The sequence below is a fragment of the Pongo abelii genome, chromosome 23, assembly GCF_028885655.2.
Source record: "Pongo abelii isolate AG06213 chromosome 23, NHGRI_mPonAbe1-v2.0_pri, whole genome shotgun sequence".
NCBI lineage: Eukaryota > Metazoa > Chordata > Mammalia > Primates > Hominidae > Pongo > Pongo abelii.
Window position 1 is genome coordinate 33,147,717 of NC_085929.1, and position 25,559 is coordinate 33,173,275.

At 47.0% G+C, this 25,559-nt stretch overlaps 1 long non-coding RNA gene across 2 annotated transcripts; it reads left to right on the forward strand.

Annotated features, from left to right (window-relative positions):
- Positions 1-226: 226 nt before the first annotated feature.
- Positions 227-8,390, forward strand: LOC129052717 (uncharacterized). Of its 2 annotated transcripts, none has more exons than XR_008517856.2 (4): positions 227-611; positions 4,322-4,457; positions 5,957-6,085; positions 7,387-8,390. It is a non-coding gene; the product is annotated as an uncharacterized LOC129052717 (long non-coding RNA). The 2 variants fall into 2 exon arrangements; XR_008517855.2 differs by having other exon boundaries at positions 227-490.
- The last annotated feature ends 17,169 nt before the right edge of the window (positions 8,391-25,559 follow it).

Here is a 25,559-nt window from a genome sequence, read left to right on the forward strand (position 1 = left end):
CAGAGCAACCTTGAAAAAATGTCTCTCTTACTTGACAGAGAGGAAAATTCCAACCCAGAAGGGTTACACAATTTCCTCACAGCCTCCAAACCACTATCTGTCATACAAAAAAACCCCAAAAAAACAAAAACAAAAAAACAAACAGTAGTGCAGTAATGAAGTGAGCAGACTCAGAAATGGGATTGGCAGGACTAAATCTGGGCTATTACTGCTTATTAGCTGTGTGACACTAGGCTAGTTGCTTTACTTCTCTGGGCATCAGCGCTTTCCAGTAGCAACTGGGGCTAATTGTTGTCAGCAACGGGAGTTTCCAGTAGCAACTGGGAGTAAGTTCTGTTAGCAATGGGAAGGTGATTCTGGAATGCCTAATTCTGATCTGCCATTTATCTCCCCATCCCTGCAGGGTTTGGGGCTGACAAAGGTTCGATGCATGACAAATAACAATCAAATGAGGAAGAAAGTATTCTTTATTCTTCAGCTCCATGTTCAAGTGAGACTTCTGATTTCCCAGTGTAAATATAAATCTTGGGACCTGTGTGCTCAGGATTGCCTGTAGGGAGAGAAAGATGGCTAGATCCTGCGAGGGGTCCTGAATACGTGTACCCTACCAGGTATATCAAGCAAATAAAGACCAGTGGGGTGGCCAGAGATTCCCCAGGGATAAAACTCTGCTTAGAGAGAATCAGGCAAGAGGGTGACGATTTTGTGGCACAGTAACCCTGTGCATAACTGAAATGTGGCACAATATATATTTTATATATATATTTTATAGTGACCAAATAAGGATCTCAGTTTATTTTTCTCTGGTTGAGAGCTGGAAAAAATGGTTACTAGAAAGGGCAGAAGAGTTGGGGAGAGATATGAAATTCCCTTCTAACATCTTTCTTAAAGGGTCGTCTTGGCCGGGCGCGGTGGCTTACGCTTGTAATCCCATCACTTTTGGAGGCCAAGGTGGATGGCTCACCTGAGGTCAGGAGTTCAAGACCAGTCTGGCCAACATGGTGAAACTCTGTCTTTACTAAAAATACAAAAGATTAGCTGGGCATGGTGGCAGACACCTATTATCCCAGCTACTTGGGAGGCTGAGGCAGGAGAATCACTTGAACCCAGGAGGCGGACGCTGTAGTGAGCTGAGAGGGCGCAACTGCACTCCAGCCTGGGCAACTCCGTCTCAAAAACAAACAACAAAACAGGGTCGTCTCATAAATGAGACAGGTTGGGTAAATTGCCTCACATCATAGTGCCTTGCACATACAGAAAAAAAGTAAGAGTTGCTATTATTGTTGCTTTCATCAGTGGGTACCCATTACCAGCCCAACCCACCCTTAACCTCTAAATGAAATTAGAAGTCATGTGTTCTGACTGTCTGTATTCATCAGGATGCGTAAGGAAGACAGAAACCCCTCTAGGTATTTCAATCAGGAAGAGATTTAATACAGGGAATGCAATGCTGCAGCATTTAGGATAGCAGGCTGTGCAGGGATTCCTGCAGAGCACTACTACTGAGGTCCTCAGCTGCCTACAGCACCAATGTGGGTTACTTAAGAGAAAATGTCCAGAAGATGCTGGAAAACACCATATGTCTGCTTTCTGCAAAAGTCCCGCTCTAGTAGAACAATAATGCTTTCTTCTCTCCTGTCTTCCGGGTCTCACATGCGTGCTTCACAATGGGGAAACTGAACTGGAACTCCACTGACAATGCAGTTTGGCAAGTATAGTTTCCAGGCTCTCTCTAGCCTCATGATGCAGGGCAGTATGTGGCAGGAAGCAGCAATGGCACTGAGATGCCAACAGTCCAGCTCCCTATGCAGGGTCACCCCACCTCCCCAGAGGTTTTCTAACTGTGCTTGGGGTCCCCAAGGAATGTAAGGAACTACAAGAGGCCAACAATGAGGTGCACAGAATTTCATGTTCACTTCCTACTTTCAACATGATCAGCTCAACCCATTTTATTTATTGGATTTTATTTGAAAAAAATTTCACACACACAAAGTTTGACTCTCATTAGATCACAGCACACTGGCTGAAGAGTGTTAAAGAAAAAATTATTCTGACATATGTGAAAACAGGAAGACTGTATTTAGGACTATCTTGTTGGGTATCAAGATGATTGCAATAGGCGAGAGAGATCAGGTTTAACTTCAAATGCAACAACTGAAGATTTATGATCAAGAGTGCCGGGTTAGGGAAAGGGGAAGTGGATGGAAAATTACTAAGAGGGGAGATCAAATGTAGGAGGGATTCTTGCTGAAGACAGGCCAAGGTGAATAGATATCACCTGGGGGACAGTGGAAAGATGAGGGATTTGACCAGATATGAAGGATGACCAGACATCGGGGTGGGGGATGGTTCTCCCTAAACCAGCTTAGCAGGATTCTTACTACAATTGGGCTATGTAGGCTCAGCAAAGGCAGGTGCCAAGGTCAAGGCTTAGCCAAGAAGAGGGCTCAGAGGGGCCTGACTAGAGCTTGGTCAAGGAGAGAATCTTTGTCAAGGGAGAAGTGTAGCTTCATAAAAGGACGACATGGATTCCCCTGTCAGTTTATATGAACCAAAGGGAGGCACAGACCATCTTGCCTTGTCTTCTCCATCATTTAGGATCCCAAGCACAAATCTTGCTTCTCTTCCAGCTTGCAGTCCTCATGCAAATGGATATCCGAGGGTAGAGCATGCCTAACACGCCAAATTTCCACTCTTAGGTTCTGCTGGGATCTACAGTCCTCCGGGATTTTTTTTTTAAAATGATTCTATGGTTTTTAGTATTCTTTGATTCTTTAGCACTACATCCTCAACTTCTATAGCTCTTCGATTTTGCATTTCTTTGATTCTGAGATATGATGATCTGGGGACATGGACTCTCTGGCTCAATTATTTCAAGTAATAATCTTTATTCTTTTTTCCAGATTAATGTTTGATTAATGTGTCTAAGCTCCTCCTGTGAGACAATGGTTCATACCGGGGTGGGACATCAGCAAGGGCAAGGGGGATGATGGGGGTGCCGCTGACTAAAAAAGTCTCATATATTGGCTGTGTCCGAGGTCAAAACCAAAACCCGAGCAACCACACCTGGTATCAGGCATTAGCGGCCAGTGTGTGACCAGGAGAGTGAGAGGGTGCCAGATGATTAAAAGTGGATGCATGGAGGATGGAGTGGGAGATGAAGGGCAATGAATGAAAATGAAGCAGACATCATATGTTTGATATGGTGAAAAGGATGCTAAAATTCCTCCCATTGAGTTTGGGCAAATCCTATGGTTCTCTGTGATAAGCCCTTTCTATCCCCTTTCCCTTCCAAATCTTCCTGCTATATTACACTCTGCTCCCTACCAGGGAGCTAAATAGCAACCTGTGTATTTCATCTAGGTCTGTTACTTAACAATCCTAATGAACCTATCTGAATTTAAATGACTGCCTTCTAGACACAACACAACAATAATAACAATAATAATAATGACTTGTAAATTAGTCAGCATCAGTTGGGCTGCTGTAACAAACAACCCCAAATCTCATAAACAAAGGTTAGTTTTCACCCCTCTGAAGTCCACTGTGGGCCTAGGCAGCTATGATCCAAGTGGTGACTCAGTGATCCAGGCTTTTTAAATTGTGTGCTTCTGCACTGCAATTTGAGGACGCCTCATTTGCTGTGTCAGGGGATGAGAGAGATTGGAAAATCTCATGGGGACTGTGCACTTCCTTGGTCTGAAGTGATGCTCATCACTTCCATTCACAAAGCCAGTCATATGACCCCTTAGCTGGAAGAGGGTAGGGAAAGCTAGTTTTCTGTGCATCCAGGAAGGATGAATATAAAACAGCATTTAGTGAACACGTAATTTTCTCTCTGTTGCAATTACCACTTCTTTTTAAATAGGTACCACGAGACAATTACTCTGCAGCGATTTATTTAAATCATCTCAAAGATCCTTACAGATGAGGAAACTGAGGCTTGGATAAGTTGAATGACTTGCCTAAAGTCACACATATAATGGTAGATCCAGAATTAGAAGCCGTGGTTCTCTTTCACCATAACCTGTGCCCCTCACTGTTCAGATGATGGATCCTCAGACTCTGGGGGAGCTGTGGGGTAACTCCCTCCACCCTTCAGCTACAGCCTGGAAACCGTTGCCTTTTCTGCTCATTGCAGCCAGGCCTGGATCCATGTGAGGAAACACATCTGCTGCCTCAGGAATCCCATACTGGTGATGTGACACTCACAAAAGGCGATCAATTGTTCCTGACAGTTTTTTCTTTTCATTTAGGCAAAAAATATGGAAAGCATATTTGATCTTTGATTTTCTTCCATTTCCCATCTGTTCTTTATTAGGAGTTCAAACTTAATAACCTTCCAGAGTTGGTATCAAATTCAGACGCTGACGCTCCTTGGAGAGGTTCTTTGCTGCAAGAGGATGGAAAGGATCACTCGATCACTCTGATTTTGTTTTTCTCCTACTGCTCTGTCTGTAAGTCCATCTGTTTCTCTTGCTATCTGTCTCAAATCCTTCCCACTCAAAAGGTCAACCTTACTTGTGGGTGAAGCAGGAGATGACCTGGTGTATAATTTCAGGGGTGTTGAATTGATCTTGTGTCCCTTCAGGTTCTCTCCCATGTGTGCCTTATGCATAAAATCCCACCATTCAGGGGTCTTCTCTTTAGCTTGTAAATCCTCTTAAGTTACCCAAGAAGGTACGTTTTCAGTGATTAGGAAAAAATCTTAAGCTGATTTCAGAGGGGAAAAGAAGGCAGAGAAGAAATAGCACAGTTGGAGCAAGAGTGCTGACTTGGGTCAGAAAACCTGGAGTTGAGTTACACATAAGCCACCCACCTGGAATATGGGTTTAGCAAGTCACCCACCCTCTCTGACTCTGTTTCTTCAGTTATAAAATGGGGATGTTTTAGATACCCCAGGATGGGGTCACAGTGGAAATGAACAGAGATGATGAAGACAACTTATATTCACCAACTGTTTTTGCGGCGTTGCAGAAAAATATTCTGGAATATTAACTAAGGTCTTGTTGTATGTGTGTGTTTTTTTAATTCCATGCAATAATTTATGTCCTGTGACCAGTGTCCTCTTTCAGGCAGCAGCCGCCAGACCATGTGGCATTTACTGCCTCAGGGAAAGAATGACACAGCACAAAGCAGATAGGGACCAAGTCACATTCTTGGCTTTTGAATTTGAAAAGCCAGCCAAGGTCTGGGCACATGACAAAAGATATGGAAGGATGCAAAAGTGAAGCCTCCCTGTTTCCAAGAACAGAAAAGACTCTCTGAGTTGCAGAACAGACACTGATGCATCCTTTGAAAGAGCATAAAGGGCTTAAAGTGAGGAGTGAAGGAGGGTGTTTGCAACGTACCCAAGGTCAGACAGGAGCAAGAACATCTCAGCAGAAGCCAGTGGGATAAATACACCATCAAGAACCAGATGAACCTTATTCCTGACACCCTATGGGAGGCCAGCGTCCCAGGTGGGCTGCATTGAGTCCCACCTCCTGGGATTCATACCCTCATTCAGTCTCCTCCTTTATTATTTTATTTATTTATTTTCAAAAGACAGAGTCTTGCTCTGCTGCCCAGGCTGGAGTGCAGTAGCATGATCATGGCTCACTGCAGCCTTGAACTCCTGTGCTCAAGCGATCTTCCTGCCTCAGCATCCCCAGTATCTGGGACTACAGGCACGTGCCACCACATCTGGCTAATTTTTAATTTTTTTGTAGCGACAGGGTTCTTGTTATGTTGCCCAGGATGGTCTAGAACTCCTGGACTCAAGTGATTCTGCTGCCTTAGCTCCCCAAAGCAGTGGGATTACAAGTGCAAGCCACCATGCCCAGCCTCCATCTTCATTATATCAGTACCACCTGTGTGATCAGTGTTGTACAGAGGAGGTGATGTATGACTTCTGAGGTTATGCCATGAAAGACTTGCAGCTTTTGGCTCATCCTCTTGGACCCCTTGTCCTCAGGGAAGCCATGGGAGGAGGACATCTGAGCAGCCCTGTGGAGAGGCCCCCAGCCAACAGCCAGATGAACTTGCTGGGCATGTGAGTACACCACCTTGAAAGTGGAGCCTCAACCCCCGGTCAAGCCATCAGGTGAGATTGCAGCCCTGGCTTATATCTGACCACAACCTCATGAGCAACCCAGATCCAGGCCACCCATGTAAGCTGCTTGTGAATTCCTCACCCACAAAAATTATGTGACATAATAAATGTTCATTGTCACTTTAAGATGCTAAAGTTTGGGGTAATTTGTTAGGTAGCAACTGATAACAATGCAACTGATAAACAATCAAGTCGGCATACTGCAATCCCCCCAGAATTTGGACACAGCCCTGGAGAAAGTGGGTAGGCGTCCCTAAATGAACTATGATTCTATTTTTGCCACCTGGAAGAACACAGGCTGTAATAGAAATTATACTCAGTTACAGAACAGTAAAGTTAAATTTCTAGATTGCCTGAGTTTCTAGACTAGCTGAAATATTACAACTCATTTCAAGGAGCTTCCAAATATATTTTCAGAGCTCTGGAAGTCTGGGGAACACAGGACAAGAGCCACTAGATTTTGGGAACAAGAGTGCTCTTTTCCCCAAGTGGGCAAAAAGGGAGCCAGAAGATATACGCTTCTCCAATTTCAGAATTGGGGGGGACCACTCAGCTTGTGCCTGTCTCTTCTCCGGGCTCCCTTTTGTTCCTCATTGCAACCCCTTCTGTGAGCATACACAAACTCAGCTTGATGCCCAAGCCCTTCAGTTTGTCTTGTTAGAAAACCCTTGTGTTAAAGAGACCATTAAAAAAAGAGGGAAAGATAAATTGCCTGAAGCTGCAAGACTCAGGAGGCAAGGGAGAGCAGGTGATGGAAAACAGGCCTGTGATTAGAGGGCAGGGGGTGGCACAGGAGCCAGAGCAGGCAAAAACATCCACTGGAGATGTCAAAATATTTGAAAATTCTCTTCCTTTGGTGAATTGAGTTACCAAAATGTATTTTTTTTTTTTTTTTTTTGCATGCGGAGAAGAGTCTGAGATAGAGGTTAAGAATATAGTTTCCAGAGTCAGGCAGAGCTAGGCTCTGTCCCTTCCCAGCTGCTGTCAGACCTCTGGCAAATCTCCGAACCTCTCTGACCCTCAGTTTCCTCATCTAGCAAGAGAGGACAATGTAAGCCTGTAAAAAATGGCCCGAAGTCTTCACCTTTTTTTGTTTATGTGTCTTTTGCAATGTGACTTTATAGCTCTTCCTGTGATGAGACGGAGTCCATTTCCCCACCCCTTGATGCTGGGATGGTCTTGTGACTTATTTTGGCTATAAAATGGGGCAGAAGTGATAATACGTCAGTCTTGAGCCTAGGTCTCAGGAGGCCTTGTGCACTCTGTTCTCTCTGACCTGTGATTCCCCATAGGGAGAGCTCAGGCTGGCCTGTTGGAAGATGACAGGCCATATGCAACAGACGTGAAGTGTCCCAGCTGATCCAGAACACCCGCCTTCCAGATGACCACAGATGCAAGAGTGAGCCGGCCAATATCTGCAGAGACATTCCCAGAAAGACAGAACATCCAGCCGACCCATGGACTCATGGGCGATCATGGATAAATGGATATTATTCCAAGCTGCTAGGTTTGGGGTTGGTTTGTTATGCAGCAATAGCTAACAGCTACACCTCTATTTTAAGGAGTTGTGAAGATAAATTGCAAAGGTACAGAAAAATGAATAGCTATAACAGCTACTAGTGATTGAGTGGTGGCTCTGCCTGGTACTGTGCTCAGGATTGTCATGCATTATCTCAAAGACTTGCACGGGCTAGAAGGGCTGCAGCTGAAGATTCTAGAAGAGTTCAGGTATAATGCCTGGCACATGGTACCTGTTTCATGTATGCTAGTTGTTGGATGCTGCTGATTCTAGCAGCACGTGGAACTCCTGACACATGCCTCTGATTTGGTAATGGAGTCTGAACTTTGTAATCTATGTGTCTAGAGACCTTGGGAAGTCTTCAGCCGAGGGCAGACCAGGAGGTAGCTTTTGTGATCTGAGTGCAGAGAGGTTTTGTAGAGTGAATGGCATCCAGATAGGGTGGGGAAAAGGCATTAGCCAGGGTGCTCCACACACTCCCCTCACTAGTGTGGTCCCTGGACCAGCAGCCTCAGCCTCCCCTGGGCCCTTATTAGAAATGCAGAATCTCAGGTCCTACCCCTGCTTACTGAATCAGTAAGAGCATTTTAACAAGATCCCCAGGGGATTTGTGTGCATGTTAGAGTTTGTCCAGAACACTCTTCTCAAGCTATCTGTGCTGAGACACCAGTATTTTTTTCAAATTCCAATTTATTGCAGAATGACAGTTTTTAAAAATGCAGTAAAAAAGCAAATTCCTAGAAAAATTAAATGAAAAATAAAATATACAAAATCTAAGCCCTTTTTTTCATTATTATATTCAATGATACAAAATTGCCATCTGCCAAATTGCTACAAAACTTTCTAAATACTTTTCTTTCTCTGTAGGTATTCTTTGTGGGTACCTCACTGTGGACAGGTAACAAATGACTTGCCACTTGGCATGGGCTGTGGACTGCCCGACAAGTAGCACCATCTTAGAGTTGCCAATGATAATGATACTAATACAATATGACCACACGATTGTGTGCTTGATATCAGCTCATAATAAGGGCTTACAAGCTTAAATACCTGGAAATCCTCTCAGCAAACTGTGGGGCAACTAATGTATTTATCTCCATTTTGTAGATTAGGTCATTGAGGCCCAGAGAGGTTAAGCAACTTGCCCATCGTCACACAGCATACAAGTGGAGTACCCTGAGCCCACCTGTTTGACCACTACAAGGCAGAGGGAGGGAGAGGAAGGCACCACCAGTGAGAGGCACAAGGACATTGTCCATTGTTTCTTGTACCCTATGTGAGTGACAGCTGTCAAAAAACCAGGCGTGGGGCCCTGGCTGTCTCTGTAACCACATTGCAGTGGAGGCTGGAGCCCAGCAAACTCTTTACCAGCCCCGGGCTAGGGCTAGGAGGATCACCCTCGCACCTCACGCTTTGGTGCAGCCTGCAGGAAAGGAAGCCCTCTGTGAAGTGTACCACCCCAGCCTGCCGTGTTGCCAGAGGTGAGGAGAAAAGGCCGCCTGCCGACTGCCTTCTCCCTCTTGCTATCTCTTTTTCCTGAAGTCATAGGAGCCGGGCAGGAGGCTGGGGGTCTGGCAGGCTGGGTGATAGCTAGTTATCGACAGGATGATGGCTGCCCCAGAAGACTGCCCGAGGACATCAAGGCGGAAGCCACTTCTGAAGCCCGCTGCTCCTGGAGAGCCGGCTGCCGGCATCTCTGCCCAGGGCTCGGCGCTTCCCCTCACCATCTCATTAATCCTGATTCACAGAAAAAGGCAGCAGGCAGGGGCCCTCTTAACAGGCCAAGCGGGCGACTGATTTGCCTTCGCTGAAGACAATAGTGCCCAGGAGACCTGGCATTGCTGAATTATTCAAATCAGCCGTGGCAGGGAAATCTGAGGACACAGAGTGGCTGACGTCCCCTGGCCCTTGCAAGCTGCTCTCCTTCCCTGCCCTGGGGTGGTGGTACCTGGCAGCTTGGGGTGGCCAGCACAGATCCCCTTGCCAGAGATGAGGGCTGCTCCCGACCTTCCCTCCTCCGTGGATGGAAGTTGAAATTGGTGTTGATCATCTCTAAGCACCTTGGAGCTCTAGTAATGGATCCAAAATGACATTTCCCACCTGCTGATCCCTGGGGGGACATTCTGACAAGGACTTCTGGATGAACAAGTGATGGGGCACGGGAAGATGAAGGCAGCAGGAGATGGCTGTTCTGCCAAGGTGTGTGTGTGTGTGTGTGCGTGTGTGTGTGTGCATGATTCAAAAAAAGCAGAGGATATCGGTTGAACCCTGGCTTGGCAAACCTTAGTTTTCTGCTCCTAGAAAAGAAACACAATGAATAGGCAGGTCTCCCTGGCAAATGTGGAGATTCAGGAGCAAAACCACCCAGACTCGGTGCTGACGCTGGGTGAAGACAGAGCAAACAGAAGTTTGAGAGGTCACGTGCAACAGACATGAGCCCAGCATGGTGGTCTCCCAGTGGGGAGGGAGCCTTGGAGAGTATGAAGGGTAAACTGAGGCCCAGAGAGGGGCAGGGACTTGCCCAAAGTTGTTAATCAGTTTGTGGCCAAAATGGAATGAAAAGCCACGGTGTTCAGCTTGCAGTTGGAGGCTCTCTTTGTTAATAATACCTATCCCTGCCTGAGCACAGACAGCTGAAGGCTTTTTAATATATTTCATTGCTAACTGTATGATAATCTCATGAGGCTGATACAACTATTATTCCCATTCTACTGATGAGGAAATTGAGGCTTGCAGAGATTCAGCCACTGGACAGGGTAGAAAGTGGCAATCTGGGATTGGAAGGGTGGTCTGTCTTATGCTGAACCCTTAATTGCTGTGACTCAGTGGAAGGTCAGAGGCACCGGGACTCCAGATTGCTCCAAAACATCCCTCCTGGCCAAGGCTATAGTGTCAGCATGACCTCAGTTTGTGATGGCTTCCTGGGGGTAAGCATTGCCACTTACTTGTTGTCCTCCATGGGAAGGAGCACACAGAGTTTTAGCCCTTCTCAGAAAGACTGACTTTAAAGCACCCTCGGCCATCCCAGGCATCTGAAAGGAGACCCCTGAGGAGGGGACCTTGAATGTTGGAAGGAAATTTATCAATGAAGAGGTTCGGAATCACTGGGCACAAGATCCACCTCTTTGGGGGAAGCCGGTGGTGTCTTCTGTGTAAAGCTGCCATTGGCAGGACAACTTTCTCTAGGAGAGGCAGAAGCTGGGGGTGGTGTTGGGGTTAAACCAACCTTGCACATTGGTGGGAGGGGGTATGGGGTCAGTGTGTGAATAACAGCCTCTGCTTTTCTGCACCAGCCAAACAACAACAGAGTGGGAGTGGCAACCTGCATTGGGGGTTCACCATGTGCTAAGCCCTTTCTTTAAGTGTAGAAGCTCATTTAATCCTCAAGACAATTTTATGGGGTCAGTATCTATGAGGTCAGTATCGTTATGTCCTTTTTGCAAACGAAGAAAATGAGACGCAGAAAAGAAGACATTTAAGCCACTTACCCAGGACGCTGCTGCTGGGGTGAGTGTAAAGGAGCTGGGATTTGAAACTCAGGCTTCATAAACCACGTGGCCTCTAGGATATTGTGCCTAGGATTCCGTTCTCTGTTCAACTTGAAATCCCTCTCGGCAGAGTGGTGTCCTTTTTCTCTGCCCATGGTAGCCCATTCTCGGGGTTGTGATCCATGCACGGGCGTCCCCAGAAGGAGGCTTAGAAGCTCCGAAGCAGCTCAAATGCACCTTTGCCATTGTGCCTCTACATGCCCTCTTCCTTTTCTGAGAACAACCAACTTCCTCAGGCCTTCGAATCACCTCTCATTTGGAATAATCAGTGTCTGAATGAACGAGGTCTCCAGCATTTGTGTGGTGCGGCGCGGGCCTCCCAGGATCCTCCCTGCAGAAAAACGAAACTAAGAGAGATTTATCTCCTGGGTCAGATAAAGGTGACTAAATGCAAACTGGCCGATTCCTTTCGGCAAACAGTTCCCTGGGGAGGGCTCCTACAAGGAGGAGAAGAGCCAATCGATCCCGGAAATGCTTCGAGGTGACTTACAGGGAAGACTTAAAGGAAAAAGCCCTCGTGTCTTTACAGCCTCCGGCGACTCGTTCAGCCTTGTAAAACTGCCCGTACCAGCCCATAGAGCGAGGAAGGAGGGGGTCGGGGGAGCTTCTTCTTTACCATTGCTGCAAAGGAGGAACTCTGCAAACTTTGACCTCCGAGATCTCTAGCTCAGTCCTTCATTCATCTGTCAAGCATCTATTGAGTGCCTACTGTGTGCCTGCTGTGCACTTTGTATGCTCTATCCTGCTGAATCCTCCAGATGGCACCATTATTACCCCCATTTTCTAGCAGAGAAACTGAGGGTATCTGAAGGGAGGCAAACGTTTCTGGAGTCCTAAAGCAAGCAAGAGGGTAGATCCTGAGATAAGGATTTGCACCCACCTGCCTCCCTGGTTTGGTTTCCTTCCTACATCACTCCCTCTGTCTTCAGATCTGGTTCTCACCCAGCTTCATCTCCAAGTCTGGCTCAGGCTTTTCTTCTCTATCTCTCTTCCTTTCTCTTTTCTGCTCTTAGACTCATAAGAAACCTTCCTTATAATCTGGGGAAACAGCTGGTGCATCTTGGAGACTGAGTTTCTTTTGGGATCCCCAGGTTCCCACCAGCCTTTTCTCCCATAGTCATCCTGCCCTCATTTCATTAAGGTACCAGTAGCACCAGCTGGGAATGGTAACTTGGCTTGCGGTCTGCAAACTTATTCTGGCCTTGCAAAAGGCCAAATAGTAAGTACTTTAAGTTTTGTGGTGCATTGCGCTATTGGGGTGCCAAGACAATATGTAAATGAATGGGCATAGCTGCGTTCCAATAAAACCTTATTTACAAACACAGGTGGTTGGTGAGATTTGGCCCATAGCCAGATTTGTTGTCGTTTGTTGATCCTTGGGATAGAGGATAAAAGATCTGGTTTTGGGGTTTGCAGACCTGAGGTCTCCCCGCAGGCCACTTTTTTTTTTACTTCCTTGCTGTGTTACCTTGGGCAAGTTGGTGCATCTCTCTGAGCCCCGTTTCTTTTCTGTGAAATGAGATAATTATAGCACCTACCGCCTGGGCTTTTGCTAAGTTTAAATGAAACCATGCAGTGGATTGCACATAGTCAGTGAGCAAACTGGTAGCTGTTATTTTATGACGAATGACTTTAAACCTTCTGAGGAAAGCACCCCTCCCTCCCTCATGTGGGGGTAAGGGAAGCTGATGTGCTGGTGTTCTGATATTTTGTGGTTCATTATGCTGATAAGATTTCCATTCTTTTCAAGTTATTGCACTTGCATTTTGATGACTTAGAAAGGATGCAGAATCTGCCTCCTTTGGGATGGAACCAGCTGGCTGGCCTTTTGTGGGGGTGATAGTTGGTAAAACTCTGGACACCCCCATGATCCCTTTGAGTCTAGCCTCTGGTTCCCTTTCCTGGCTCCAGAAGGACTGACTCAGTGGGTCTAGCATGACCACCAGTGATCCTCTGGTTGAGAGCTGATCACAAGTGGCCAATTAATCTATTACTTGCAGATACATTTTCCATTAGCAATGGTGGAATCAATTAGTCAGCATAATGAACTTGAGTCTGGGCAAACACGAAGGAGAGGTTAACCCCCTGGTTTCCAAAGGAGGCTGGGATGGCGGGGGAGCATGGAGAAGATCTAGGGAGAAATCGAGAGGCTGGGTAGGGACAGAGGTTTGGGAACCACAGTCAAGCTTCCAGGTAGTAAGATGAGGTGGGTTGGACCCAAAGAGCTCTAGCTTAGAGCCAGGAAAAATTGGCTTCCCTAGTCATGTGGACATGATAGAGTCATTTTGAGCTCAGTTTCCTCCTCTGCAAATGGGGATCATAATTGTACACACCTCATAGGATTGTTGTGAGGACAAATAAGACAAGTTGTATGAAATACATAGCCCCATGTTGGGAGTGGAAATTCTCAGTGAATGCTAATCTTTTTGCTACCCCCTTTTTTTCTGCCTCACCACAAGGCATGAAGAGGTGAAAAAGAGACTTCTTGACTTATAGCTAAAAATAGCAGAAACTTCTTACTAAAATTACTCTAGCTCAGATCCACATTCAAATGTGTTGCAGAGGTCAGGACTCCAACAGATGCCTTTACTGCAGGCCTTGTGAGGCACTTAAACTTCTGACATGTATCGTGACGCTCCACAAAGGATTGGAGCAAATTTCCCAGACATATTAGAATGAAACAACATCCTTTTCCCATCTCAGAGCATTGCACAGGACTGTGAGTTTTATTGTTAAAATGGTAGGAAATGATGCATTCCCCAAATTCTACCCAGATACAGTCCACCTTCTTCCAAAGCCCTCCCTGTCTATGCAAGCAACTTTCTCCCTCTTATCAGTGTTGTTATATCACGTTGGTGCAAAAGAAATTGCAGTTCTTGCCATTACTTTCCATGGCAAAAACTGCAATTACTTTTGCACCAACTTGATAGACTTGAACTAGGGTCTGCTCGCCTGGTGCAGTAAGATCAGATATCCACACTGAGTTCTTGCAGTGGTGGAAAGAAAGGTGTTTATTTACCAGGTGCCAAGCAAGGAGGACCAGACAGCTAACGCTTACATCCTGACCTCCCGATGGCTTGCAGGTAAGTGTTTTTAAACGCAGGGGTAAATGTCGGGAGAAGCTATAGGCAAGATTGTAAATCCATACATGGAGGTTACACCTTGGTCTTGGCCAAAAAGAGCGGGATACCTTGAAGCAGAGGCTTACAGGTCATAGGTAGATTCAAAGACTATCTGATTTGTAATTGGTTAAGGAGGAGAAGCTTTGTTTAAAATTTGGAGTCAGCAGAGAAGAGCATTAACTGGCTCTGGGGTGTGACTCCCTCCAGACTCTTCAGGAAGAAATTTAGAACAAAAAATGGGGGTCAGAGTTCAGCCTTCAGCTCCCCCTTATCTGAGGTCTATGTGATAGCAGAGCTGTTCAGTGGGGGTCATTGGTTGAGGGTTCAGGGTTCTGGAAAACAACTCAGGGACATATGTTAAGATGTTACCTTTAGTTTCTATAGGGGAATCAAACATCTGACTAATTTCCTTGGTTCCTGTCTTAGCCTTGTTACTATTACCCTCTTGCTTATCAAGTTGCTTTTCTTTTTTTTTTTTAAGACAGGGTCTCACTCTGTGATCCACGCTGGAGTGCAGTGGTACTATCTCAGCTCACTGCAACTTCCGCTTCCTGGGTTCAAGCAATTCTCCAACCTCAGCCTCCTGAGTAGCTGGGATTACAGGTGCCCGCCACCATGCCCGGCTAGCTTTTATATTTTTTATAGAGATGGGGTTTCACCATGTTGGCCAGGCTGGTCTCGAACTCCTGGCCTCAAGTGATCCGCCCGCCTTGGCCTCCCAAAGTGCTGGGATTATAGGCGTTAGCCACCACATCCAGCCTCAAATTACTTATTTACCTCTCAGGGCTAGCTAGGTGTCTGGAATTTCCCTTGAAGGAACTTAGAATTTTCCTCTATTTCCATTCTTGGTGGCGGAGGCATGAAGACCGCCAAAAGGGGGTCCTGCTCCGTCTCAGTGTGTTCCTGTCACTGACTGAAGGCCACACTGAGAAACTGAGCGTAGTGAGCCAGATGTGGTAAGAAACGAAATCACAGAGGACATGGGGGCACAGGGCCTTGGAGACTCTCACAGGTACTCTAGACATCATACAAACAGGCCATCAGAAGTTCTGTGCAGAGGAAGGAGATACCAGGTCTTAAACAGGCCTCTCTGCTCATCCATGTTGTAGTGCACATCAGAACTCCACTCTTTTTAAAAAAATTTTTAAATTTTTTATTTTTTGAGATGGAGCTTCACTCTTGTTGCCCAGGCTGGAGTGCAATGGTGCAATGTCGGCTCACTGCAACCTCTGCCTCCTGGGTTCAAGTGATTCTTCTGCCTCAGCCTCCCTGCTAGCTGGGATTACAGGCATTCACCACCACACCTGGCTAATTTTGTATTTTTGGTAGAGACGGGGTTTTGCTGTGTTGGTCAGGCTGGTCTTGAGCTCCTGACCTCAGGTGATCTGCCTGCCTCAGCCTCCCAAAGTCCTGGGATTACCGGCATAAGCCACTGTGCCTGGACTTTAATTTTTTTTTAAGTTCCAGGTACATGTGCAGGGTGTGCAGACTCGTTACATAGGTAAACGTGTGCCATGGTGGTTTGCTGCACCTATCAACTCATCACCTAGGTATTAAGCCCAGCATGCGTTAGTTCTTCTCCCTAATGCTCTCCCCCACCCCGCCCTCCCCCAACAGGCCCCAGGAAATGTTGTTCTCCTCCCTGTGCCTGTGTATTCTCATTGTTCCGCTCTCACTTATAAGTGAGAACATGTAGTGTTTCGTTTTCTGTTCCTGCATTGTTTTGCTGAGGATAATGTCTTCCTCTTTATCTAGTCTACCATCGATGGGCATTTGGGTTGATTTCATGTCTTTGCTATGTGAGTAGTACTGCAATGAACATATGCGTGCATGTATCTTTATAATAGAATGATTTATATTCCTTTTTGTATATACTCAGTAATGGGATTGCTGGATCAAATGGTATTTCCGGTTCTAAATCTTTGAGGAATTGCTACACTGTCTTCCACAATGGTTGAACTAATTTACCTTCCCACCAACAGTGTAAAAGCGTTCCTATTTCTCCACAACCTCAGCAGCACCTGTTGTTTCTTGACTTTTGAATACATGCAGCCAAACATATGAAAAATAGCTCAACATCACTGATCATTAGAGAAATGCAAATCAAAACCACAATGAGATACCATCTCATGCCAGTCAGAATGGTGAGAACTCCTCTCCTTTTTAAGGCTGAGTAATGTCCCCTTGCGTGGGTCTACCACAGTCTGTTCATCCCTTCACCCACTGACGGACATGTGGGTTGTTTCCAGCTTTCGGCCGTTGTGAATAGTGCTGCTGTGAACATGGGTGTACGCGTGTTTGTTTGAGTCCCTGTTTTCAACTCTTTGGGGTATATACCTAGAAGTGGGATTGCTGGGTCATGTGAATTTCACTTCCGTTAATAATAATAATAAAAGCTTCCTCTGGCTATAGGGGCCACAGAGAGGAGGCCCAACCAGCACACCCCTGAGCAAGCTGGCATTAAAATCCCATCTCCCAGTTGCCTAACTGGAAGTCACCCCGAAAGGAGCAAACACACTCCCCGGAGCAGGAACTTTCTAGTCTTGGCTGAAATGTGCTCCATCCCAAGTGCCCATCCACCCTCATCCTCCAGACACTGGCAGGCAGCTGCCTCGGGAGGATTGGATGTCCCCTGTGCTGCGGTGGCAGTAGGAACAGGCCGTTCATCAGCGTCTCGGGGTCTGGAAAGCCAGTCTGCACCTCCGTGTCACCGCCACCCCCTGCCAGGGAGTGCATGTGATGTATGTATTAGCAGGTAAACTGCCCCCCATAATGGAGATAGATGGGAGCCCAATTTTGTAACAGAGAACTTTTCATTAAGAAAACCACTGCCTTTGGATGATCTAAAGGCACCCACAGGCTGGCCCCAGCCTAGGACTTAATTATCTTACTGCTAATGAGCTGCAGTTACCAGCTTGTTGGTGCATCTCAGCAACAACAACCGCCTGGCCTTGGGCTCCTTTTCCCCACTGTGGGCCTCGGGTGACATGGTTAGAGATTGTAGAGGATGCGGCAGCTGGGAAGGTCACCTTGAGAATCGCTTCCTAAGAATGGCCCCTGTCTTCCTGAAGTTCAACAGAGGTGTCTGCAGCAGGAGAGAGGAAAGTAGACAGGTGGAAGTACTTTCTGATGAGGTGGCCTGGAAAATGCTTACATGGGGGCCCTCAGCCTTAACTATGTCTGTGTCCATCTCCAGGCCCTAGTATCCTCCTAGGGTGGAACCAGGATGAGAGAGGCCTGGGTTAGGTGAGAAAGGCAGGGATAGAAATATATTATATGCAAGAGTGTCTGTTATACAGAAGGACTTGTTCTCCTCCCAGCTGTTTGCCTGATCGATTCCTGCTGGTCTCAGGGGACGTGCTACTTCCCCAGGGAGCTCTGCCGAGACTGTATTCTCCACAGTAGAAAACCTCCCTCATCTCTCCCTAGCACGTCTCCCTGTTTATATCCTTTCCAGCTCATCCTGTCTATAATTACCTTGTTTATTAATGCATTTAATTGTTTACTGTCTGGCTTCCGAGTTTCTGTCCTCTTCATACTGGCAGGGTCTTCATCTTTTGCAAACTCTCTACCCTTAGTGCCTAGAAACATTGTTGATGCTCAATACATATTTGTGGAATGAAAGAAAGAATGAATGAACGAATGAATGAACTGTTGATTATTTCTGAGATATAGATGTATTAACAGCTCAGAGTAGCACAGTGCATTTTTAAAGTTTTTTTTTTAATTGTGGTAAATTATACATAACATAACCTTTACCATTTGTATGTGTAGAGATTAGAGAGGATGTGGAGGCTGGGAGGGTCATCATGAGGGCCACTTTCTAAGAATGGCCTCTCTCTCCCTGAAGATCAAAAGAGGTGACTGCAGCAGGAGAGAGGAAAGTTAGACAGGGGTAGGTACTTTCTGATGGGAGGGCAAAACCATCACCAGTGTCCATCCATAGAGTTTTTTCATCTTCCCCAACGGATATTCTATACCCATTAAACACTCACTCCGCAGTTCCCCTGCCCCAGCTCCTGGTAACTTCTGTTCTACTTTCTGTCTCTATAAATATGACTCCTCTAGGGACCTCCTATAAGTGGAATCATGCAATGCAAAAGGCAGGTAACTTACTGAACCTTCTAGTCTGGCGAAGCGCTCAGCATTTTGCCTTGCGTGGAGTCGATCCGTCCTCTTGTGCCTGATGTCTCTTACTTGGCATGATGTCATCAAGGTTCACTTGGTTTAGCATAGGTCAGTACTTTACTCCTTTTTATGGCAGAGTAATATTCCATTGTATGGATAAACCACATTGGGTTTATCCATTCATCCACTGCACAGTGCACTTTCGAGAGAAGATGAGTAGATGGTGCAAGGTGGGGAATTATATATTTCTGTTTTGGAAACTTCAGAGTAAGAGGGAGCTTTCCCATCCAGTTGCGTCTCATGCCTAGTGCTATGTCCTTTGTGTGCTGGTGACACCAACTTGCTTTACACCTCCATGCCTTTGCCTATGCTATTTCCTGTGCTTGAAGCACCCTTCCCACTGCCCATTGTTGGCCTGACAAGTCTCATGTCAGCTTCAGGGTGAAAACCTCAATGAAAGCGGAAATTACATCTGTTTTATTCACCTCTGTATTTCCAGATCATTAGATGCCATACATACAGATAAGCATGCATAAGTGAATAAGTCATTCCAAGCTACACTCCTCCAGAGGGTCCCTCTTGACTGTACCTCATGCTATGGAGCTAATGCTAGCTGTTTTCAAGTCAGCCACCACACTCATTGATTGATGCTGTGTTTGTCTCTCCTATTAGACTATGTGCTCCTTGAGGACAGTGCTTGTGTCTTACTCATTTTTGTGCCCCTCCCTTGTCCTATAATGTCCCCAGTGTGGGTATCTATTGAATAATGCTGAAGGTTGTGCACAGATGTCAGCTGTTATTATCTTCCTTCCCCCTGCCACCCCACCCCAGCTACCTGGCTTCAGGTGGTCTTGTCTTCATCTCAGCAGGGACTGGGAGCTCACGCTGTCGGTGACTTGCTGCACAGTGCTATGATATGGAAACCTCCTGCTATAACTATCGTATAACTTCTTACATCTTTATGGCACTCAGTTGTTCCTTAGCTTCCTCAAGTCTCCAACAGCCTACCGATGGTTAACAGAAAAGACCGGCCAGGCGCGGTGGCTCATGCCTATAATCCTAGCACTTTGGGAGGCCGAGGCGGGCGGATCATGAGGTCAGGAGATAGAGACCATCCTGGCTAACACAGTGAAACCCCGTCTCTACTAAAAATACAAAAAATTAGCCGGGCATGGTGGCAGGTGTCTGTAGTCCCAGCTACTCGGGAGGCTGAGGCAGGAGAATGGCATGAACGTGGGAGACGGAGCTTGCTGTGAGCTGAGATCGCGCCGAGATTGTGCCCAGGTGCACTCCAGCCTGGGCAACAGAGCGAGACTCCGTCTCAAAGAAAAAAAAAGAAAAAAAAAAGAGAAAAGACTATGGTGTTCACTTTACAGGGTAGGAAACTGAGACTCAGAGATGGGAATGGCTTTGAAGTTTGTTAGTAACAGAGGGTATGCCAGCAGCCAGATTGCCTACCCCTAGGTCCTGATTTTCCCCTCTCTTCCATTCTGGGGGAACTGCATTTACAAAAAGTTTAACGTTAGTAGTGATAAGAACAACAAAATCAATACGACTGGCAGCTAACTTGTTTTGAGCATCGGTTCTGGTCTGGCACAGTGCTCACCATTTTACATAGCATGGAGTCGGTATGGGTCAGTTTCCCAAATGTGTTTTTTTAAAGAAGTGGAAACCAAGAGGCATTTGAAATATGTGTCTTTTGAATCAAAGAAACATAGAGGATTTGAAGATGGAGGAGACCGCATTTTATTTTATGGCCCTGGATAAAGTCACTACGCCTATCCCTCCGAGACTCAGTTATCCCCATCTGTAAAATGGGTGGTTGGATGAAATGAACACTCGAGGTCTTCTCAGAGCTGACATTCTACAGATTAATCAGTGAGTTTCCTCTGACTCTCCTTGAATGTGACTTTGTCCTCTCGGAGGGAGGTCCTGGCATCAGCGAGGGTGACGATGGTTTCCTCCCTGGAATCTTTGGATTGCCATGAGAGTGAGGAGCCACTCAGCAACATGAGGAAGCCACATGCGCCACATTCTTCAATGGCAGCAATTTTCCGTGTAATTAAGTTTATTCATCATGTATATTAAGGGGAAAATGGAGACGCATGATCATCATAGCCCATTTGCCATCGACATCCATCTCTCAAGCGTCGCTTCTGTTTTCTCCAAGACCAACAGCCATGATGGATGTGGGGCCCAGGAGAGCCATCTGGCACGAGGACTGGTGGGAACTCAGCCCCCTACAGGACCCAGGTCTCACCCCCTGGACAGATGCTTCTCCCAAAACTGTCCCTGTCCTCAAGGAGCTGATAACCCAGGAATCATGGTTAATGGTGACATTGGCTAACACTGGATGTTGCTTTCCTTTAAACCTGCAGTTAGCTTTCTTCCAGCAGAATGCTGAGATGTTACTCCTGTGTTCACATGTGGAAATGCAGCATGGCTGCACCATTTCTACTGCTCTAATCATTGTAGCTTCCTCTTGCTCTCTTTATAAGCTAAGCCTTAGCCTGGCTTCTTGTACCTATAGGGAGTTCAATTCATTTACCAATTCACTCAACAAATATTTGAGTGCTTCTCTGGTGGAAGACTACCATTCCAGGCTTTTGGGATTTATCAATGAATGGAAGAAAGACTCTAGGCCTCCTCAAGCTTACTTGGTGAATATTTTGGAATCAAAAAATGAATAAAGGAGCAAGAACATACGAATCACTTCAGTTATTCAACAAACATTGAGCGCTTCCTGTGGACAGCACCTTGCTGATCACACATGGCTAAAATGGGGCCCAAGCAGCTTCTTGTTTTTCCTCATGGAGCTTACATGCTAGCAGAGAAGGAAGATGTAAATCAAAGATCACACCAATGAGTTTCTAATTACAAAATGAGATAAAGCACTATGAGGGAAAGGGTGTTTTTCAGAGTGTATGAGAAGGGCGTGTTCTAGACTGGAGGTGGGGATTCAGGAAAACTTCTGGAGGGAGAGATGCTTAAATTGAAACCTGAGGCAAGGGTTTTCATCAAGTGAGAGAAGGAAGTGCAGGGGCGTGGGGTAGAGGAATAGCATGAGGGCTCTATCCGTTAGGATGCCTCAGGCTGTCAGTGTCTGAAGACCCAACTCAAAATGGTTTAAACCATAAAGACAATTTGTTACCATGTCATAAGAAGTCAGAAGTAGGGCCAGGTGCGGTTGCTCACGCCTGTAATCCCAGCACTTTGGGAGGCTGAGGCGGGCAGATCATGAGGTCAGGAGATCAAGACCATCCTGGCTAACACGGTGAAACCCAGTCTCTACAAAAAAATACAAAAACAAAATTAGCCAGGCGTGGTGGCTAATACACAAGCTGTATTCCCAGCTACTCGGGAGGCTGAGGCAGGAGAATGGCGTGAACCAGGGAGGCGGAGCTTGCAGTGATCCAAGATCACACCACTGCACTCCAGCCTGGGTGACAGAGACTCTGTCTCAAAAAAAAAAAAAAAAAAAAAAAGAAGTAGGGCGGCTCCAGGGTTGGTTAATTCAGTGGCTCAATGACATCATCCAAAGTCAAGTTCTTTTCTGCCTTCTTTAGAGTGTGGGACAAAATACTCAACATTATTTCCTCATAGTCAGTGAATGGCTGCTGGAGTCGGCTCCCACAACAGCATCTAAACCTAGAAGAGAGACGTCTGCTTCTCAGCCTCCTTTTAAAGAGAGAAGAAACCTTTCTCAGAATTCTCCCAGGACATTTTTCATTGGCCAGGACTGTGTTGGTTCATACGAGCCAATGGGGTTGGGAGGAAGCCTGTTGGGTGGACGAGAGCATCCTGGAATCCAAGATGACCTAGTCTGGAGCTAAGGAGACGTGGGTTGGAATCTGATATGGTTTGGATCTGTGTCCCCACCAAATCTCATGTCGAATTGTAATCCCCAGTGTTGGAGGTGGGGCCTGATGGGAGGTGATTGGATCATGGAGGTGAATTTCTTATGAATGGTTTGGAACCATCTCCTTGGTGCTGTTCTCGTGATAGTGAGTTCTCATGAGATTTGGTTGTTTAAAAGTGTGTAGCACCTTCCTGCACCTTGCTCCTGTTCCTGCCATGTTCACACCTCACTCCCCCTTTGCCTTCTGCCATGATTGGAAGCTTCCTGAGGCCTCCCCAGAAGCAGAAGCTGCTATGCTTCCTGTACAGCCTGCAGAACCGTGAGCCAATTAACCTTATTCTTTATAAACTACCCAGTTTCAGATATTTCTTTGTAGCAATGTGAAAACAGATTAATACAGAATCTCAGTTTTGAAGTCAATTGGCTGTGTGACCTTAGACAAGTCTCTTTCCCTCACTGGGTCCTAAGCCCCCAATCTGAAAAACTAGACGGTTGGATTAAATGGTCTGAAGTATTGCTTTTCCATGTGTAAGCTTCTAGGATTCTAAATGAGCCATTGCTAGGGTGGGAGCTAGACATGTTGTTCACCACATTTTTGTCTTTCTGCCTTCTGGGCACGTAAAGCTTGCATTGCCTGGCTCCCTTGTAGGTAGGTGGGGTTATGGTATAGTTCTGGCCAATGAGTTGAGCACATGTTCCTGTCCAGGCTGGAGCATTTGATTCCAGGTTTGAGACTACAGATTTCTCTTTCCCTCTGGCTATGGCTAATATTTGAGATGGTGACTGTGCCCTGTCAACCTGAGGCCCTGAGTGACAGTAATGAGAGCCTCCCTTTTCCATGCCAACCCAATAGGCATGCAACACAAGCATGAAATAAACATAGGACGATTTGGGAGTTACTTGTTACAGCAGCAGGATGAATCCTATCCTGACTGATACGGTTATGCTACTAACCATGTAGCTGACACAAAAGGGGAATTGACTCTGTGCTCGGCTGGGTGAAAACCTTTGCTTGCTTCTATTTAACCCTCACAGCAGCCTTGTAGAATGGGTGCAATTAGCACCCCTAGTTCAAAAATGAAGCAACAGAGGGGGAAGGCCAGCAGCTCAAGGTCACACAGCAGGGGAAGAGCAGAGCCAAGCATTCAAACTCCGCTGAGTCTGACTCTGAATCATGATGAAGCCATATCCTGTCTTCATAACTTGGCAGAGCATTTTTGTTCCAGGCTAAAGAATGAACGAAGAGCTTGAAGAGCTGTGCCTGTGAGCATGTGCATACATGCATGTGTGTGTGTGTGTGTGTGTGTGTGTGTGTGTAGCTGACTACCACACTTCACTTCAGAGTGAGAGAGGCCTTGGTGGGGGAGAAGGAGGGGCATTCCCAGTCAGAAGAGATTCCCATCCTGCCCCATCTTTCTCCCTGCAGGCACCTCCTCCCCTCCCTGCAGCTTCCTCTGCCCCAAGCTCCCAGGCCCTGAGCCATCTCTGCCTTCTATGAGACCTAATTAAGCCCTGGTCCAAGCTCCAAGGGGAGCTCATCAGTTCCTGGCAGGCAGCTCCCTGGAGTGGGGAGAATGGTGGGTGGGGCATCCATGGATCCTGAGTAGGGCAGCAGAGATGTCTACCATAATCATAGTGAGTGTAATATCACCCTGCTAGCCTTAGGAAGAGCTATAATAGTGGCTGCCATTGTTATGTTTATCCCCGCACTAGCCTGGCTCAGGGTTGCAGTAAACATTTATGAAGCATTCCCAGTGGACCATTAGGATCTTACTGGAGACAGAATCCTTTCCTCTCTGCTCCATCCTCATCCACTCATCTCACTGGGAGTGTTTGAGGGGGGTGCCCCAGCTGGAAGAGCCCCAGACTTGGCCTTCAGGTCAACTCATTGCCCTGCTTTACGGAAGAGGAGACTGAGGCCTCGGCAGGCCAAGCTCAAGGCTGGTCAGTGGTGGAGCTGGAATCAGAGGGTGTGGTGCAGGGAGGCGAACCTGGATCCCTCTCCAGGCCCTTCGGGACTGTGGGTCAGTGGAGATGGGGAAGCTGAGGCTGGAGAGGGCCAGCTCTCCCCAGGGGTCACTCAGGGGCTATGGCTGGCCCTGGGCTACCAGAGGGTATGGGGTCATGGAAGGCCATGGTCCTACTGATGAGGCAGCCTTGGTGAGGGGCCATGGAGCTGAGCCCCGAGGCTCTGACTCCCCAACCTGCGTCCGGCAGCCGCCGCCTCAGGGAAAGCAGCCTTATTAGTGCAGCCGCCTGCATGGCCGTGGGTGCAGCCAGGGGCGGAAAAGGCCTCATTTACCCCAGTGCTGGACCCTGTGAGCGGCGGCCACACACTCTCCAAGGGGAACTCGCAGAGCCACATGTATGTCTCGGGCCCTGGGTCGACAGAGTGTGCTTAGACAGGCTTGCCTGCTCAGGTAAGCCGGTTGGCCAGGCTTGTATGCTCAGGTAAGCCGGTGTATACAAAGACACACACAGGTGCATGGCGACACACAACTGCAGGGATGTTCCCACATCCACACAGCACGGGGCACACACATATGCATCTGGGTGTGCAAACACAAGTTCAGACATTATGCATGCACGTGTGTTCCCCTCCTGCACTCACGTCCGCACTCGCCTCTCTGCACACACAGTCACACAACAGGTGCCCACGTACTCAGGAACATAGAAATACACAGAAGCACAAATATAGACTTCATATGCATGTATAAGCTCCTGCCTGTTCACCCAGACACAGGCTGATAAACATGTGTACACTGAGAAGACACACACATGGGTAGGTCTCCAAATACTACCCCTGCAGCCAGGAGCGCACACACCCTGAACACATGCACATATTCCCTTGTCCTTTCCATGGACAAGCACCCCTGAAAAGTAATCATTGACATCGGCACACCCGTGCACACGGTGTGTGGACTCATCTGTCTCTCTGTCTGTGCTAAGTTCTACTCATCTTTCTGAGGAACAGCATTTGACACATTTTTACGGCACTGTCACTGAACCCAAACCTCATTTGATTCCCACAGCCTTCCCTGGGCCAGACTTTATGTATCTCCATCTTACAGATGATGAGAAAACTGAGCTTCAGATGGAGCAGGGGACTCCCCGAGACACCCCGATAGACACAGACGGCATGGGCAGTCGCAGTCAGATGTCCTGACTGCATCCCAGCATGGGTAGGGTTGTGGGAAATGGCACACAGGCCTAGGTTTGAATCCCACTCTGCTGCTTACAGCTGGGCTGGGTGACCTTGGGCAGGTCTCTTTACCTCTCAGAGCCTTGG